Genomic DNA, 20599 nt, shown 5'->3' with positions numbered 1-20599 from the left:
TGAATATTATCTATAAAAGCATACTTTGCAAATCCCTTCTGGGTGATTATCAGTGAATTGTTTAAAATTTCCATTGTGCTCTCCTCCTTTCAGATCAGCTAACTGTCCATCCAGTATTCCTGAGTTTGAGCCACTGGGCCAATATCCCATTAGAATTCATTTCACTTTTCCTGGCACATTTAGAGCCCCATTTTCAAAGCAGCTCAATGGAGCCTTCCTTCTTATGTGACTACCCAGCTGAATTGTGCTGCTAGCTGAACGGAAGGGGAGATTAGCTGGTCATAGATGCAATTATGGACGCTGGCAAGGGAAGGTGGAGAGTCACAGAGCCAATGTCATGTTCTGCTTCTACACAAAACAGCTTGAAAATGGAGCTCTTTGGGGACTTGGGCCTAGGCTACTTTGTCACTCACTATGGCACCATATGAATATGCTAAGAAAAGGGGCAGGGCCATTTCCAGTGTGATGGATCTGGTAGACATGATATAGGATGACCTCCTTAATGACAAATTTACTCTGATAGTAGAAGGCCACATGGTAAGAATTCCCTTCACTCAGTGCCCTGGGGGTCTTCTAATACAGGCAAACATACAAAGAAGGCAGGGAGGAGAGGCAGACAAGTAAATAGTAAATAAGTAATAACTCCTTATACTTCTCTGGCACTTTAGGGTTAACAAAAGTGCTCTCCTCCTAAATCCATGAGAGGGAGGCAATGCAAGTATTATTAGTCCTATTTTATGGATGAAACTAAGGCTCAATAAGTCAAGTTGCTTGCCTGGTAAAATGGCTCATGAGGGACAATCAGAGAGTGGGTATTAGAAGTTCTCGTGCTAAGTCTTATTCCTTTCCTTCTCTGCAAAATGAAGGAGCTGGGCTAGATAATCTCAACAATCATTTCCATCTCTGCACTCCATGAAACTCTAACATGGTGTTGCCAACATGGTTTCAAATGATTCTTTTCTTTAATCCCTTCCCTTCTGTCTTAAAATCAATACTAAGTATTGGTTGCAAGGCAGAAGAATGGTAAGGGCTGGACAATGAGGGTTAAGTGACTTGCCCATGGTCGCACAGGTAGGAATTGCCTGAAGTGAGATTTGAACCTAGAATCCTCTGTCTTTAGGCCTGGCACACTCTCCAGAGAGCCACCTAGCTCCCCCCTCAGTTGCTTCTCTGGCTTGGATGTACCATGATCTCTCTCAATATGTCCTTGAGCCTCTCATTGTCCAACTTTAGCCATCTACCTGATCTCTGTAGCACTTGGTGCCTGGCCAAATTGGAAATGCTCTTGAATGGAATAACCCTAGGGCTGGAGAATGCTTTCTTTTGGACTGAGAATATTTATCTTTCCAATGAATTCTTTCCTATAAAAATGGAATTCATTCATTATCCTAAAACACAGCATATATTATTTGTAACAGCTAAGTGAATTGCTTTTTAAAGGCAGCATTGACAAACCCTTTTGGTCCTTGAGTTAAAAATTAGATTAGGTTACCTTATGGCCCTCAGCGTTGAGCAGGAGATGACCACAAGACAAATGACAACTGGATGTTGAAGATACATTCAAACAGTGAGGAATGAAAAATACTGTTAACCACATTTACTCAATCTCTTTGGGAAAGAGAGAGCATGGCTTCTCCACTTGAGGGGTCACTGTCCTCCTCAGTATCTATAGCAAAGAAGAGAAAATTAAGACTGAGCTCCCACTGCTTCACTTGGTTTCAAAGCTCTATTATATTCCCTACTTACTTAATCGTTCCCTAATGAGTACAGTCCTTTTATACTACTTCCAGAAATTGGGAGGGGCACTCAGGTGGCATAGTGGTGAGTGTGCTGAACCTTGAGTCAGGAAGACTCATCTTCATGAGTTCAAATCTGCCTTCAGACATTTACTAGCTGTGTGACCCTGGGTAAATCACTTAACCCTGTTTGCCTCAGTTTCCTCATCAGAAAAATATGAAGGAAAAAGAAATGGAAAACAATCCAGTATTTTTGCCAAGAAAACCCCAAATGGGTTCAAGAAGTGTCAGGCATGCCTGAAAAATGATTGAACAACAACAAAATTGGGAAGGATATTCACATTTTTATTGGGATGGCTTGTCTTTGATTCAGTGCTACCTGATGCTAGAGCACAATTAAAAATTCTTATGCTTATGTTTTGGCAAGGAAAATGGCATCCTAATTCATTTCAATGCAGTGCAATGCAACCAACACAAACTGTCTGCTGTATGCAGAGCCCCATGAATTCTCTAATGAGGAAATACAGTTGAGATGAGAAACAATCTTTGTCCTTGAAGAGCTCACTGCCTCGAGGGAGATAAGATGCCAGTGGAGCTAGCACAAACACATATTACATTACATATATATATATTTCTATATGTATGTGTATGTATATGCATATATATACATATATATATACATGTATATATATATATATATATATATATATATATATATATATGGAGAGAGAGAGAGATCTTAAGTATATGTATACCTCAAGGCTCAAGGAAGAAAAGAGAATTCTTGTCCAAAAAGTAGGTAGCATTTGAGCAGGATTTTGAGAGATCAGTAGGATTTCCACAGGTGCACCTGTGAGGACCAGGAGGGATGACATCCCATATATGGCAAAGGACACAAGTCAATGAAAGGAATCAAGAAAGCAAGACTTGACAATGATGGACAGAAAATGGTCCAATTTGGCTGAAGTGTGGAATGTTTCATAAAAAATAGTATCAGATATGGAAATTCAACATTGTTCCAGATTGTAAAAAGCCTTGAATTCTAGGTATAGCTGTCTGGATACCATTTACTGTGGAATGGAGATCCATTCAAGACTTCTGAGCAATGCAATGAGAGGACCAGCTCTGCTCATAAGGGACATAGATCAGGGAGGAATATAAAATGTGAACTGGCAACTGAATAGATATGGGATGGGAGGGATATGAATGGAGCAAAAATCAAGACAACCACGATCTGAAGACACACATTCTGGATTGAATGACTACTCGCTATTTAGTTAAATGCATTGCAGAGGAAGTAAGATCTCAAAAATATTCTATGTATGGTGAGTGGTGATGCCATCAAACAAAATTAGGAAAGTCAAATTTCAGAGGAAAGCAAATTAGAAGCAAGGATAACAAATTCGCAGTTCCAATGAGACATCTAAGTGGAGATTTCCTCAAGGGAGTTAGAAATGGGTATCTTGAGCTTGAAAGAGAGGTCAGGGCTGACTTTATAGATTTCAAAATCATCTGTATAGAGGTGGCAGCTGAATACACTAGAGTGGATAAGATTTCTGGGAAAGAGAAAATAGAAGAGTTCACGTTAGATTGTTTTGAAACACATATATATTAAAAGGCTAGGCAATGGAACTAGCAAAGGATATGGGGAAGAAAAGGAAGAAAAGTAGAAAGAAAAGCTTTGCAAGAATGAAAAGACTGAAAGAAATTAAAGAATGAGTAGATGGTATGGAACCAATAGAAAAAAAGTTTGAAATTTTAAAGAAAAAAAGATACTTCTAAAATTTGTAGATATAAAGGACTACTGAAATGGCTAAATGCAATAGAGAATTGGACACAATTACCCTAACAAATTAGGCAAAAATGTCCTTTTGCTTGAATTATTAGTGTAACTCCTTCAATGATCCCATTTTTCTTCCCTTGTATATATTTCAGAAACTCAGGTTGTTTTGTCCCCTAGATGACTAATGTCAAGCCTATCTCTGGAGTCCCATTTAAAGAATTTATTTTGGTTAAAATATTCCAGAGTTTATCACTAAGGCAAAACCATAGCAAATTCAGGGTTAGCTCTAGGTCATTTTCAGCTATGTGTTAGATGAAGGCCCTAATGGACTTCGAGCTCTACAACAGGTGAAAATAAATACCTACTCTCTCCAATTTTATCTGTAATTTATTGAAATGTAATGTAGAAGAGGCCCTCAGTCTTCAAAAAAATGAAATCAACATGTAAAATGTGTGTATGTGTTCTTTAGTCCTCTTCTTCCCTACACCCAGTTGATAGAGTCACAGGATGCGGGATGTAATAAAAGATGAAGGGTTAATATGCTAACAAGGTTTTAACCCCAAGAGATCTCTTTTTAAACTATAAATACATCTAAGATTGAGGCAAAATTGCGGGAACAATGAGAAGACAACTATTCTTCTCCCACACTGCCCTCTTTGATCCTTAAAGAGTCAGTTTGAGTCATGACTTCAAGAGTTCAAGAGAGTCAAAAAGAGAGCCAAAATAACCAAGGTCTTCACCTCTGTGGGGGAAATGGGGGATTTTCCTCTAACTTTTCCCACCCTAAGATTGGCCATCCTGTCTAGCAATGAAGTTATGAACTCAAAGGCAGACACTCTATCTAGCAGCTAGAGCCCATTCAAGAGAGGTCAAGACACAGGGGAAGAAAACGTTTTTTTTGTAGTTGAGTCATTTTTTCTTCTTGTCTGACTGTGATTACATTTGGGTTAGTTGTTTGCCATTTCCTTCTCCAGCTCATTTTACAGATGAGAAACTAAGAAGCAAACAGGGTAAAGTGAATTGCCCAGGTCAGTCACATAAGTAGGAAGTGTCTGAGGTCAGTTTTGAAAGGAAGTCAAGAATTCCTGACTCCAGCGCCCAGTGCTCTATCCACTGCACCACCTATCTACCATAAGGGAAAGTCAGGTTCTTACTAAGTACTTACTGACTTAATGAATACACTCCTTCCAGGAAGACAAATATTTAAAGAGTCAGGAGCTCAAGAGAGGAAGAAGGTTGCAAGAGGAAGACCTCTGACACCAATAAACAGAGCTCATTAGAGAATAAACAGAGAGCTAGTCCTAGCAATTAGGGTTTGAGCTATGTGATGACACTACAGGGAACTAAAGAATTTGAAGTCCAGAAATACAATAAGAAGGAGGTACTATTGGTGACATGTATTCCTGACGGGTGCCACACTAATGATATGTTCTAAGTTTGTGCCCACTCTTCCTACAGACAATTAATTTGTAGGAGAGAGCATCCTAGGTTTAGGGCCCTTTTTTTTGTAGCTAGGGTTAGAGGGGATTGCTTTATATCATGTCATCTTAGTAACTGCTTTTGTTTAAAAAAAAAAAAGCACATCATGTCTACTATCAGATTGTTAATGGAGGCTTACAAGCCATAGCAGTAGAATACTGAACCCTCCAGGTTCCCTAATACCCAAGGAAACAACTGCCCTCTGAAGAGAAGTAATATACTTAAAAGGTGAGTTAAAGAGCAACACAAGGGGTCAATTGTGTTGTTAAACAAATTCCCTTCAATGTTGTTTCATAAAACTATCAATGGCTAAAAACGTAATTTTTCCTGAGTTGTGCTTGTGCTGTCAGACTATTGACATCATCAATATGCCTATGTCAGTGTGAGTAATTTTTCAATCAAACATAATAGCACAGATGAACTTGTAAACTTTCTCAAATTAATCACAGCTAACCACAAAATCAAATGGGTGACAAGGGATTCAATATTTCCAAAACTTAATGCTCACTGTGGTGTTTGCATTTAGATTCAATATAATGTTCAATCTATATTATTTGTCTTTTATTTCAACATATGTGAGACTATTTTATGCCCTAGTTAATTAAGAAGTACGTAATTGCAAATAATGAATCACATCTTGGGGCATTTACTTGATGGTAGACTAAGTAGTTCAATCTTTGTCATCTAAGACTTTCACTACTGACCAATGAATTCTCCAATTTTGATGTGAGATAAAAGCTTCCAATTTCCTAAATTTCATGACCAAATGCTAAGTCATTAAAACTTTTAGAGTAAAGGAATGTTGAGATGAAGCTTCAGTAGACTATACTTGTATAATCCTTCCCCCCTCCACTTGGGCCTATGTGAAACATTAGCAAAGGGGATCAAGAAAGATAGCAAAGGCAATTAGATTTTAAAGACAAAAGGAATCTTTGGGAGCCTTGGAGAGGGCAGTTTCAAATAAGTGGTGTGCCTGAAAGACAGACTGGAATGGTTGGGAAGTGAGGAAATAGATGACACCAAGGTAGACAACTTTTCCTAGGAATTTGGCTGTCACATGGAAGAAAGATATAGGGCAATAGCTTCAGCACATCGTAATGTCAAATTAAGGGTTTTTTTTTAAGGAAAGCAGAGATCTCATGATTGTTGGAGCCAACATGCTAATTATCAATAAAGGAAAATCAAAGCTTAAAAAGAGAGATGACCGAAAGGCAAAGTTTCCAAAATAGATGGCAGAGATAGACACAGAGGCACAAATGGAGGTGTCAGCACTGATGAGGACCACTTCCTATTAAGGGCCTGGAACAAAAGAAGACAATGCAGGGTAATGTTGAGGGGATTCAAGTTGAAGAATTGAGAAGCAGGAGCTCAAGATGAATGAAATCATTTTTTCAATAGAGTGAAAGTGTTCTTATGAGAGAGAAGGGGGAGATATGATGTAGGTGACTTGAAATGAGAAAAGGAGAAAAGGATGCAATGGAGAGAGCAATGGAGAGTCAATTAAAGAGCAGTAGTGAGGACACAGTTGACCCTAGATAAATTTGTAGTGAATGTAGCTGAAATGGGTCTATGAGGTCTTCCAGGGACCTTCAGTAGCCTAGAAGCAGAAAAATGAGAGTTCTAGAAAAGATCTAGAGTTAGGAGCTAGAAAGGGTGGACAGCAATAAAAGGATTCAATATCATTCCAAGGGACTCGTGATGAAAAATGCCATCCATAGCCAAAGAAGGAATGGATGGAGTCTGAATACAGATCGAAGGATACAAATTTTTTCCCTTTTCTCCATGAATTTTTCTCTGGTGTAATCAATATGTGTCTTCTTTCACAATATGACAAACATTTGTGTTGCATGATAACTCATGCACAACCTATATCATATTACCTGCCATACTGTGGAGGAAAGAGGGATGGCAGGGAGGAAGAGAACATAGATCACAAAAAAAACAGAAAATAATTACTAAAATGTACATATGCAAGTATATTATATATGAATGAATGAATGAAAGGTATGGGACGCAAGAGATAAGAGCTAAAGGGGCTTAAGAGTAGAAGACAGTATGAAATTGAACTGGCTAAGTCTAGAGAATCAAGATACTAAAGAGAAGAAAGAAAGGTCTGAACTAGAATGATGGACTAAGAAAGTAGGCAAATCTAGAGTGATTGAAAGTTTAGAGTGAAAAAGAATTACAAGGGGAAGGGAGGCAGAGCAAGAGATGGATGGATCCGGGGCTGCTGCAAGACAGGGAAATAAGCATTCTAGATCAGAGAGGAAACATTTGTAATGTAGTATAATGTATTAATGAGATCAATGGTATGACCATGTCCATGAGGAGCTACGGTAGAATAGAGGTAGCTACAGGTTATGAAAGTTAAATGAAAGTTAAAAAAAAAAGCAATCACCCTAGTTGAAACTAGAGTGATTAAGGGAACATTAGCTTGTATGTTAAAGGACTTAAGTATAAAGGCAGGGGCTGGGAGAACAAATGTAGTTTTTTTTTAATTTTAGAAATTTGAAAATAATAAACCTATTTTTATTACTTTATAACTCCAATGGTCTTTGTATATAAGTGTAATGTCACCCCACCTACCATTCACCCATATAAGGAAGTGGTAGCACACCTTGGACTGGAAAAGAGCCCACTTCTGCTCTACTAGCACAAGGCAAAGCTTGCAGAAGCTAAGAAGGTGTTCAGTGGTAGGGGCAGAAAACGGAAGGAAACAAATGTTTATAAATCATCTATTCAGTGCCAGACATTGTGCTAAGAACTGGGAGGAAGGACCAGAAGAAGAAACCTCGAGGCATGATTCAACTTGTCACATTATGAGATAGGAAAACACTTTAAAGCCGAGGAAGGTAAGAAGACAGGCGTCCAACATTTCCAGCTTTGAGGTGAAGAGATAGGGCTTCTTTCCCAGCGGGCAGCTTGACTTTCTATTCAGTGGGCCAGGCTGAGATGTGGACAAATACAGTAATAAGTTCATAGGCCATAGCCACAGGCACCTCTACAGAGCTAGCTTGTGCAACACTTCACAAAAAAATTCACAATATATCTAACTTCCTGGGTCATGGTGAGATCAGGTGTACCAGGCTCAGGGAATAAAAACATTCTTGCAGGAATAAAGATGTTAGCCTGAACCTTCACTCTCAGGAGTTCAGCAACAGTAGTGATGATCTCTTTGACCGTACCCCCCATATTGTACTCCACCCCCCCCAAAGAATCCACCATATTCTTGCAGTAGTTGTCTGAGTTGAGTATCAGCAAGGAGATGAGGGCAGGTTGAACCTGGCAAAGTCCTCCCTCAATTTAGGGGCCTATGGCAGAGAAAAAAGGATTTAGCTTGGTTAGGGTAAAAGCCCAGAATAGAGCACCTGTTGCCATTAGGGTGGCACATTCCAGTTGTCTGTAACACTGGCATGCAACCATCCCAATGCCATCATCAGTTCTTTTTTTTTTTTTTTACAATTTTAAAACATCTTATTCTGTTCAATGTTTCCCAATTACATTAAAAATTGTTTAACATTCATTTTTAAAAATTTTGAATTTCAAATTCCCTCCCTCCCCTTGAGAAGACAATTAATATGATATCAATTATGCATGTGAAGATCTGCAAAATATTTCCATATTAGCCATATTTCAAATGAAAACATACAAAAAACAAAAACAGAAAAATAAAGAAAATTTTAAAATATACTTCATTCTGTACTCAGAGTTCATCTGTTCCCTTCTTTCTCTGGAGGTAAATAGCTTTTTGTGCCATGGATCCCTTGGAATTGTCTTGGATCATAGCCTTGATTAGTGCAGCTTTCTCACTTGAACATCATTACAATATTGCTGTTACTATGTATAATGTGGTCCTGGTTCTGCTTACTTCACTTAACATCAATTCATAGAAGCCTTCCCAAGTTTTTCTGAAGCCATCTTTCTCATAATTTTTATAGCAAAATAATACTCCATCACACTCACATTCTACAGCTTGTTCAGCCATTTCCCAATTAATGGTTATCCCCTCAATTTCTGATTCTCTGCTGCCACAAAAAGAGCAGCTTATACATTTTTGTATAAATAAATCTTTTCTCCTTTTATTTGATCCTTTTGGATTCCACCATCATTTCTGCTCACTTTCAACAGGGTGTCTTGGGTTGGGAAATCTAGAGGGTCGGCCAAACCGACACATAATTCCCAGAGCTATGGAGATGGAAGGTGAACTTTTCCAACCACCAGAACTAAACCCCCACCAACCTCAAAAAGCCCATTAGGCCCTGGAACTCTTGAATACGTTGGTGGTCATTGCAATGGGCTCCTCCCTACAACTTTCATACTCCTTACAAGGAAAGCTAACATAACCTGAAAACAAAATGAGAATTACAAGAACATCTTCTCATACAATACCTGGCCTGGGCACATGGCAAGCGAAAGGCCAGATCTTGAAGTTTCATATGGGGTAAATGGAAAAGCTGCTGCATTAGAGGACTGAGAGTAGGGCACAGAGGTAGTGCCCATCAACGAGCCTGCACCAGGGAAGCAAGTGGTTTTAATACCCATGTCTGGAGTAGCAAGCCCCATAGCTCCAGGTTCAAGCCCTACAAGGCCCACATCACAGCAGCATGCAGGCCCCCTCAAATAGGTGGCTACCCTTCCCTTTGTATGATAGTAGCAACATTTTCTTTGAAGAATCTTCCTGCTGCTGCCTGGAAGTCACAGGGGCCATTTCTAGCAACTTGTGTGGAACTAGCCCCAACTGTGGCAACTGGGCAAGGAAAATGAAGACAGCCTCTTCTTAGCCTCAGGGCCTTTACTGAGAAGGTCCTCTGGAACAATGCAATCTGTTGCTTCTAGTAGGTAGCAAAACTCAGTATTATCTGTTGTGCCTGAGGGATCACTCTCATAACCTGAAGCCCTTTCAGCATCTACTTTCTCTCTTTATACTTCTTACCCTTGGACATTTAAGTCCCAATGAAGGGAACCCATCAGATGTTGCTTTCCTAGTTGGTCACCAAAGCTCACCTAGAATTGAAATAGGCCATCTTGCCCAAACCATGAATGGCCAGCTGGCTAGTATATAAATGTTACTTATTTTCTAATCTCTCTTGTTGCCCACCTGGCACAGAACTTTTCAGGAAATTAGTTATTATTGAGGGAAGGAAAAGGAAGCAATAATACATTTAACTATCATTGGATGGCAATTTTAGTTTACAGATTGCTTTACATATATACCCTCTCATCTGGTCCTTGTAACAGCCTGGTGAAGCACTTACTCCAGCTATTATTATTTCCCATTTTACAGATGGGAAAACTGAGGCTCAGAAGGCCAAGCAACTTCTCAAGAAAACACAGCCAGTAAGTGGCAAAAATGTGACTCCAGTCCAGGTTTCTATACTTTAAAGCTAGTATTCCTTTCACTACCCCATATTTGCTTCAGCATGAGTTATACTGGGACTTGAAGACTTGAGGATAAAAATATAGAAGATGATGATGATGATGATGATGATGAAAGTAATAATAATAACTGCTGACATTTAACATTTTAAGTTTGCCAAAAAGGTTTATCTCATTTTATTCTCACAAACCCAATGATAGAAATATTGCAGGAACTGTTATCCCCATTTTAGGGATTAAGAAACTGAGTATTCAAGTTTTTTCTGAAACTAATATGTTAGCATCCAACTTTACCACAACCGAATTTAAAACGAATCATTCTGTATCATGTCTGGCTAGGTTGTAGAGTAGACTTCAGTTAAAGTGAATATGGCATTTGTAAAAGACAGGACAAATTTTAGCCTCAAACTCTCAGAAAACAAGATAATTAATAAAAAGAATGACTGAAGGGCTTTCATTGATCTTGAAAACATTACCCAAGGTTCCCATCAATAGCAGCTAATTTGCAATGTGTTCCAGACTATCCTCCCAGCCTCAGAAAGAAAGAATATGATTTTTGAGGCTGTGGTAGTGTTCTTGTTTGTCTACACAAGACCACATTATTTCAATGACCAAGTGCAACAACCCACTACAGAGGATGAAGTTAGAAGTTAAGCTCATGTGTAGACACTTTAAAAATAAAACAAAACAAAAACCGAAAACCAACCAGTTTTGTAATCCAGACAGAATCACAGCTGAGCAGATCACTTCTTGGCATTCCCATTGCTCTACTATCATGATCCAAAGCTGGGCTGGGATTTGAGGGACTCATGGAATATTAATATGAAGTTGCTTCTTTGCTTTTCTGAAAACTTTTGGTGATTGGGATTGTGGCTGTTTTACAGATAATTAAACTTTACCTAAAGGGCATCCTTCATGTTATTTATCGCAAAATGCCTACTCAATTACACATTGAGGAATTGTGTGATATTTACCGCCTCCTCTGGTTAATAACCCAATGTGTGACCTAGTTTGATGAATTAGTCGTACGGTGATATGTGATCATGCATGCCAAAAGCAAAATAAAGGAAATGTCAACTTACTTGGGGTGGAATCAGAAACAGGCTTCAATTCTCCATCAGCCTGTACCTTGCTTATACACCATCAAGATAAGCAAAGGGATCTCTTGTTCAGTGACTCTCCAAGAGTCTTCAGCAGACCACTAGGGGTACCTTCATGTCTTTGAGGAAGCCTCATTGACCTCAAATGCACGCTGTTTTCGAAGAGTCTGGTTGTCTGACAGCCATCTCAAATATCTCATGTCCAAAACAGAAGTCAATATCTTTATTGTCCGCCCAAAAAAACACTCCTCCCAATTTCTCTTTTTATTTGTCAAGGCATCATTCTTATATCCACTCGGGTTCAAAATCTTGGAGTTATCCTCATATCTCCATAGCATACCAGGGTTAGAGTCCGGAGGAGGAAGGAAGGTGGGAAGAGGAGGTGCTGACTGTCAAGAAAATTACTTTTTACTGTCCTTAAGAGCACAATGCAAAACCCTGGTTGCATTCTCTTTCCCTTTCAATTCCCCATCCATTTATCCCCTCTAATATCACTATCCTACTCACCTTATCATAACAAAATAGTAACCATATTCAAGCCCTCTTCCCCTACCGCTGCCAAATGCTCTGTACCTCTCTCTAGAATGCAAAAGTCAAGGATGAAATAAGAGTAGAGGTAGAGGTGGAAAAAATTCTTGGTTATAGGTGATTTTAAGTGGTTCGCCAAGGGTTTATCTTAAACCACCAAAATTAAAGAAATACTTCTCAGATTAATTACCTTCTGCTATAAATAAGGTGCATCCTTGTTCTGTTTCAACTAAATAATTTAGCACTATACAACTGAAAGATTTCACTGGCATTTCTGCCATTCTGAAAAAGTAATGGATTTATTTCAGGATTTGTTTTTTTCAATCATTCTATTTCAACTCCTTACATCTCCAAAATCAAAGCACACTGGCCTCTAGAGCAAATGCAAATCTTTAAACTTATGTTACTCTGTAGGTGCTCAATATTTTGGTCTCCAATTAAAGTTAATTAATAGTCTTTTGTAGATATTTTAATGTGAAAGTTGGAGATTTCTTTCTCAGCAGAAACAACTATTGTTAAAATGTATTCTACTCCCACAAAACCCTCAAAATTGTTTACTGAAAGGCTAAATCCTATTACTTAACCTTTCATAACTATTTGTCTACATTAAAAATGCTTAATATTAAATAAATGAGGGAAGAACTAATATTTTTAATTAAAGGACAACTTATTCCCTGTACAACCAAATGTAAAAAGAAATGATGATGATAGTTTTAGCATGTCTTGAACAATAGGAACACATTTTGCAGTAATTCTTGCATTACTTTGTGATGGTTATCAAAGTATCTGGGACATTAGTGCATCATCTTTCTCTAAAGGAAACTGAACAAAGAGACAAGAATTTGTTGTCACCAACTAGAAAATGCAAATATGAATTAAAAGTGACCTGAAGCAAAAAAAAAGAGTCCAATGAAGTCATTCTGTACTTGGGAGTAAGGGGAGGCAAAGGGAAGGAAATAAGCATATGTGCCTCTTAAAAAGGATTCATTTTCAAGCCTAGAAAATGGATTCTGCTGAGAAGAATTCAACAAGCATTTATTCAAGTGCTACAGTTCCATATACTATATTATGTGTTGAGCATATAAAGATGAAAATTACACATTTGATGTCCTCAAAGAGGACATATTTTGGGGGGGGGGTGAAGGACAATGTGCATGCACACACATAGACACTCACGTGCACACAGGAGGAAGGCAGAACGGTAAAAGGAAAGGGCACTGGACTTCTAAGTAAAACAAGATGGAGGATTAAACATTTTCTCTGAGCCCCACAAATTCTCAAATCTCACTAAAACAGAAATTATATGGTAATGACAAAGCAACTTGAGTTGTCCCCATGGTCTAGGACACTCAGAATCCGCCAAAAGGACAGAAATAACCCCTAAATTGATACTCAATGTCTCTGAGCTCACTGAGCATCTCTCAGGATAGGAAGAGCTGACAAACATCTGCATAGAGATGATAACTCAAAACTCTCTACATTGATGGAATCACAAAGTGAAATAGTATTTATGGGAGAAGAGAGCACAAGAGAAAGCCTTGGGAGACCTATAAGTTAGTGGTCATGGCCTGTATGAAGATCCAGAAAAAACTTAGGAATAATCAAACAGGTCTGGAAGGGAAAGAGCTAGGAAAATAGGGTCATTAACACTTATTAGAAAATATAAGGGAGAAAGAAGGTAATCATCATCAAGGCTGAGAACCAGGATAGGATAGGATTAGGCAGTTAAGAGATTATTAGTGACTTTTAAAAAAGCAATTTCAGTTTAATGGTGACCATACTACAAATGAGGCTGTATTGAAAGATTCAAAGACATGTCACAGGCTTACAATAAAACATTCCCCTACACCCAGATTCCAACCACCACCCCACCCCCATTCTTTCCAATGCCATGGAGACTCCAAGTCCAAACTACAGAAATTTGCCTTGGTCTTGATGAACAAGGAGGTGGCCACAGTCCCTTAAGAGCAAAAGCATGCCAGTGGCCATAAGCCCACAGGCATCAGCACTACAAAGCTCTGAACTGTTGGTGCTGGACTCAAGGAATACAGAATAAAGGGAGCAGGCAGAACAGAATACCAAGACACAACACCGTGAGTATGGAGTCAAGTATCTGAAAGCTTTTTAGAAAGAAAACCAGAAATGAGGAAACCAATGACTTTTTTTTTAATTTTTTAAAAAATAAAACCCCTACTTTCCATCTTGGAATCACTACTGTGTATTGGTTCCAAGGCAGAAGAGTGGTAAGGGCTAGGCAATGGGAGTCAAGTGACTTGCCCAGGATCACACAGCTGGGAAGTATCTGAGGTCAAATTTGAACCCAGGGCCTCCCATCTCTAGACCTGGTTCTCAATCCACTGAGCTACCCAGCTGCCCCCAAACCATTGACTTCTTGAACACCTCAAAGAATAGAAATGTAGGCACAATAAATGAACTTAGCAGTCAAAGACAGCAAAAACAGAAAGGAGAGCAGGAAGAAACTTCCTTCAAAATGTCTGTAAGGAGATGGAGTGAAGGTGGAAATCTGGCAGAGGTAACAGTGAATAGGCATAGGGGGTCATTACAAACAGAATCAGGTGATGCTTTTGTTTTTTAATTTATGTTTTTGGTGTCATTGCATTCCCACAAGGGAGGGTACACAAAAGGGGGGCCAGGAGTGGGAGGATGGAGAAGAGAAACAAGGAGGGGAAGGCAACCTCTGTGATCTGAGAAAGAGAAAATCCTAGAGAGGAATTATTGAGGAGGAGAGGAGAAGGATTAAAAATGAGGAGAAAGGAAGGAGGCCTTCCAGTGAAGGTAGAAATAATTTCTTCAGATGAACTTTCCTGTTGGTGAAGAGAGGTGGTTTTTAAATGGAGATAGGGATATTACAGTGGTTGTGGCTAAGGAGTTTTGGTGCTTTAAAAGCATATTGTCCACACAGAGAACAAGGGAGTTTGAAGCCTTGGGGACAACTTGCATCTGAACAAGGAGTCTATAGACTCAGGGAGAAAATGTATGTAGCAAATGTAGAAAACCAAAGCAACCAGAGGAGGGAAGAGATCAAAGGTGAGATGGATTAGAAGAGATATATAGTAGTGGAGGTGTTTTAATATGGGGTAGAGTCCCTTCTGAAAATAACAATAATTGGCAGTTGTACTGAGAGCAAGGCTCAATGGGAAAAAGGAATCAATGAGACAAGCTCTACAAGGCAGTGAAAAACCACCTGGAGGAGAAAAAACCTAGAATAGATACCCTAGAAGTTTTGATTACATTAGGAAGAAGGAGAAAAGAGAGAGACCAGATAGTCATGGAAGTTATGAATCAGAGACAGAACTAGAGTAGATAGAAAAGAATGATAGACTATGAAGAAAACAAGAGATTATTTTTGGAAAGGGGCACAAAATAAAATTTGAAAAACTAATAGAGTAGCTAAATGGCTCAGTGGATTGAGATCTGGACCTAGAAACAGGAGGTCCTGGGTTCAAATCTGCCCTCAGACACTCCCTCACCCTTACCACTCTTCTGCCTTGGAACCAATACTCAGTATTGATTCTAATATATAAAGTAAGGGTTTTTAAAAACTAATGAACAAGACTAATTGACAGATAAGGGAGGAAGGGGGAATTTACTTGACTTAGTGGGAAAAAAGGGGAGAAGAATTATATGAACAGATAAAAGCTGGGGAGAAAAAAGGAACTAATAAGCAAAATCCCAAAGAAAAAGGAGTAACAAAATGAGGGGAAGGAATAAAGGGTGAGGTGAAGAGAACCAATAGGAACACATACACCTTAAAAGAATATTTAGGTCAAGTAACTTAAGGAACATAAAACTGTTTACAGCATAAGAGGAGAAAATAATAACATTTTAAAAATCTATAGAGAAAGATAGAAGAAAAAGTAAAACAAGCTCTTAAAACTTTAAATATGAATAGATTAAATGATCCAATAAAATTTAAAAAAGTGATGTGTTGGATAAAGAAAACAAAGCTATGCAATCTGTTGCATACAAAAATATATTTTTAAAAAGACATACACAAAATATAGCTGAGAGGAAAAACAATTCACTATTTATCACATAAACCTCCCAAAAAAAATTGCCATCAAGCTACAGAAAAAGTAAAAACAAATATTCAAAAAATAAAAGGGGATAAACAAGGAAACTATGTTCTACTGAAAGGAACCAGACAGCAAATTAGTTTCAGTAATAAGCTAATATCCTCCAAAGATCATAGCTTTCAAATTAAAAAAGAAAACATTATCTGAGCTAAAATAAAATATAGGCAGTAACACAATGGTATCAGGAGACTTTAATATCCTTTTCTCTGCTTTGAATATATGTAAATAAAAGACAAAAAACAGAGAAAAATGGACCATCACAAACTCCTAGAGAAATTAGGGTAAGAAGCCTTATAGTGCCTTTTAAATTAGATAGCAAAAGAATATACATATTTCTCGGCACCACATAGAACTTTTAGAAACAGCAAGCATATATTAGGACACAGAGATATTATTAATAAATTTAAAAATGCAAAAACATTTAATACATCTTTTATACAATCATAATCCAATAAGAATGGAAATTGATTCAGAGACCATAACCAAAAGTCATAGACCCAAATGAAGACGTAACAGTGAAATCCTAAATAATGATTGGGTCAAAGAAAAAAACACATAAATATTTAAAAACTATATAAAACAAAATGATAATGATAAAATAATGTACCTAAATTTATGGGATGTGATTAAAGCAGTCATGAATAAGAAAATTATATTCTAAAAAAATAGAAAAATTAAGGACTAAAGGACTGAATATCTATTTTTAAAAGGTAAAAACCCAACAAATAAAGAAACCTGAAAAATCACAAAAGAAGAGTTATTAAAAATTAGAGAGGTAAATTAATTAATTAAATAAACTTAAAAAATTAAAAAGGAAATTGATATATTGGAATCAAAAATAAAACACAAAAATGATAAATATAACAAAAACCAGTTCTTTAAAAAGCTTAATAAAACTGATAAATCTTCAGCTAATCTAATTAAAAAGAAGAGAGCAGAAAATCCAATTAATAAACTAGCAAATGAGTAAGGTGAAATCATAGCAAACATAAAAAAAATAAAAAGAATAATCAGCACATATTTTGTACTGTTATATGGAGAGGGATGGAGGGAGAGAGGGAGAGAGGGAGAGAGAGAGAGAGAGATTCTCAGAAGATCAGAAAGATCTCAAATAACTCCATTTCACAAGAAGAAAGATCTCGGTTAAAAAGTCCTGGGTTGCTTCACAGGAGGATTCTATCAAATAGAGAATTCTATCAAATCTTTAAAAAACAATTAGTACCAATATTTCACAAATTATTTTCAAAAACCAAGAAAAAAAATCCTACCAGAATCTTTTCATAAGACAAATGCAGTTCTAATACATAAAACTAGAAAAGGTGAAACACAGTATGAAAAATACAGGCCAAAATATTAATGATCACTATCTCAAAAACTGAACAAAATCCTACTGAACAGATTACAGTTGCTTATCTAAGAAATCATTCATATCCAAGTAGGATTATACAAGGAATATGGGTTGGTCGGTTGTTGTCCTTCGTACTCAAAGAGGATCAAAATAATATCACTATGTTGAGGTCAATGTAGAATGTGTAACTGGCTGTTTAGACCAGTATGAGTTCACAAGGCTCTATGACAGAAGTGTTACAAATAACCCTTTAAACATTTGGGATGGAAATGTCTCTAAATTTGTGTATCTATACAAAACTATAAATTGCCTAGATTAACAGAGGAAGAAATAGATTACCTAAACAACCCCATATCAGAAAAAGAAATTGAACAAGCTATCAAAGAACTCCCTAAGAAGAAATCCCCAGGACCAGATGGATTCACAAATCAATTTTACCAAACATTCAAAGAAAAACCAATCCCAATATTTTACAAACTATTTGACAGAATAAGTGAAGAGGGAATTCTACCAAATTCCTTTTATGACACAAATATGGTACTGATTACAAATCCAGGCAGGTCAAAAACAGAGAAAGAAAACTACAGACCAATTTCCTTAATGAACATAAAGGCAAAAATCTTAAATAAAATACTAGTTAAAAGATTCCAGCAAGTGATCACAAGGGTAATTCATTATGACCAGGTGGGATTTATACCAGGAACGCAGGGATGGGTCAATATTAGGAAAACCATCCACATAATTGACTATATTAATAAGAATACCAACAAAAATCACATGATTATCTCAATAGATGCAGAAAAAGCCTTTGATAAAATACAAGACTCATTCCCATTGAAAACACTAGAAAGCATATGAACAGAAGGGCCTTTCCTAAAAATTATAAACAGCATATATCTAAAACCATCAGCAAACATCATCTGCAATGAGGATAAACTAGAAGCCTTCCCAATAAGATCAGGAGTGAAACAAGGATGCCCATTATCACCTCTATTATTTAACATTGTACTAGAAATACTAGCAGTAGCAATTAGAGAAGAAAAGGAAATTGAAGGTATTAACATAGGCAATGAAGAGACCAAGCTATCATTCTTTGCAGATGATATGGTCTTCTTAAAGAATCCTAGAGAATCAACTAAAAAGCTAGTCGAAATAATCAACGACTTTAGCAAAGTTGCAGTATACAAAATAAACCCGTATAAGTCATCAGCATTTCTATACATTTCCAACACATCTCAGCAGCAAGAATTAAAAAGAGAAATTCCATTTAAAATCACCCTAGACAATATAAAATACTTAGGAATCTATCTGCCGAGACAAACACAGGAACCACATGAAGATAACTACAAAACACTTTCCATACAATTAAAACTAGATCTAAACAATTGGAAAAACATTGATTGCTTATGGGTAGGATGAGCTAACAAAATAAAAATGACAATCCTATCCAAATTAATTTACTTATTTATTACCATACTCATTGAACTATCAAAAAACACTTTTTTACTTAAGTAGAAAAAATCATAACAAAGTTCATTTGAAAGAACAAAAGATCAAGGATATCCAGGGAAATATTGAAAAAAAAGGTGAAGGAAGGTGGCCATGCAGGGCCAGATCTCAAACTATACCCTAAAGCAGTGGTCATCGAAACAATTTGGTACTGGCTAAGAGACAGAAAGGAGGATCAGTGGAATAGACTTGGGGTAAGTGACCTCAGCAAAAAGTCTATGATAAGCCCAAGGATCCTAGCTTTTGGGACAAAAATCCACTATTTGATAAAAACTGCTGGGAGAATTGGAAGACAGTATGGAAGAGACTAGGTTTGGATCAACATCTCACACTCTACAGCAAAATAAACTCAGAATGGGTGAATGACTTGAACGTACAGAAGGAAACTATAAATAAATTAGGTGAAAATAGAATAGTATACTTGTCAGATCTCTGGGAAAGGAAGGATTTTAAGACCAAGCAAGAGTCAGAAAAAATCACAAAATGTAAAATAAATAATTTTGATTACATTAAATTAAAAAGCTTTTGTACAAACAAAACCAATGCAACCAAAATTAGAAGGGAAGCAACAAATTAGGAAAAAACCTTTATAACAAAAATCTCTGACAAAGGTCTAATTATTCAAATTTATAAGAAGCTAAATCAATTGTACAAAAAAATCAAGTTATTCCCCAATTGATAAATGGGTAAGGGACATGAATAAGCAGTTTTCAAATAAAGAAATCAAAACTATCAATAAGCACATGAAAAAGTGTTCTAAATCTGTCATAATCAGAGAAATGCAAATCAAAACAACTCTGAGGTATCACCTCACACCTAGCAGACTGGCTAACATGACAGCAACAGCAAGTAAAGAATGCTGGAGGGGATGTGGCAAAGTTGGGACATTAATGCATTACTGGAGGAGTTGTGAATTGATCGAACTATTCTGGAGGGCAATTTGGAACTGCTGGGTTTGTACCCCACAGGGATAATAAGGGAAAAGACCTGTATAAGAATATTCATAGCTGTGTTCTTTGTGGTGGCAGAAATTAATGGAATGATTACAAAATTCTTTTGAAAAAAACAAAAGACTCATTATAACAAAGCAAATGATTAACTGAAGTATGGATGAAGAGAGAACAGCATTACCAAAACTTAATAGCACCATTTTGGCATCAGTTTTAGATGAGAGAGATAGAGGCAGAGAGAGAGACAGAGACAGAGAGAACGCACGCATTGGAACAGATTAGAAAAGAATGATTCAAAATTAATAACCTAGTATTTGATAAAGTGGAAAATAGGAATTAACTAGGAAAAAGCTCTTTATTTGATAAAAATTTCTGGGAAAACTGGATAGCAGTCTCGTGGATATTAGATGTATGCAACATCTTCTATCATATTCCACAATAAATTCTAAATGGTTATACATTCTTAATATTGAAGACCATAATATTAAAATATTAGAATAAAAAGAAATCATATACCACACACAGCTATGGGTAGGAGATATACCCTTAGTACTCTTAACCAAGTAAGAGACAGAGGTATATAAAATGGTAACTGATTTCTTGAACCTAAAAAGCTTCTGTACAGAAAACATTAATGCATCTAGGATAAGAAAGGAAATGGCTGATGGGGGCATCTTTGTGTCAAGTTTCTCT

The sequence above is a fragment of the Monodelphis domestica genome, chromosome X (assembly GCF_027887165.1).
Source record: "Monodelphis domestica isolate mMonDom1 chromosome X, mMonDom1.pri, whole genome shotgun sequence".
NCBI classification, from domain to species: Eukaryota; Metazoa; Chordata; class Mammalia; order Didelphimorphia; family Didelphidae; genus Monodelphis; species Monodelphis domestica.
This window is presented reverse-complemented; position numbering follows the sequence as displayed.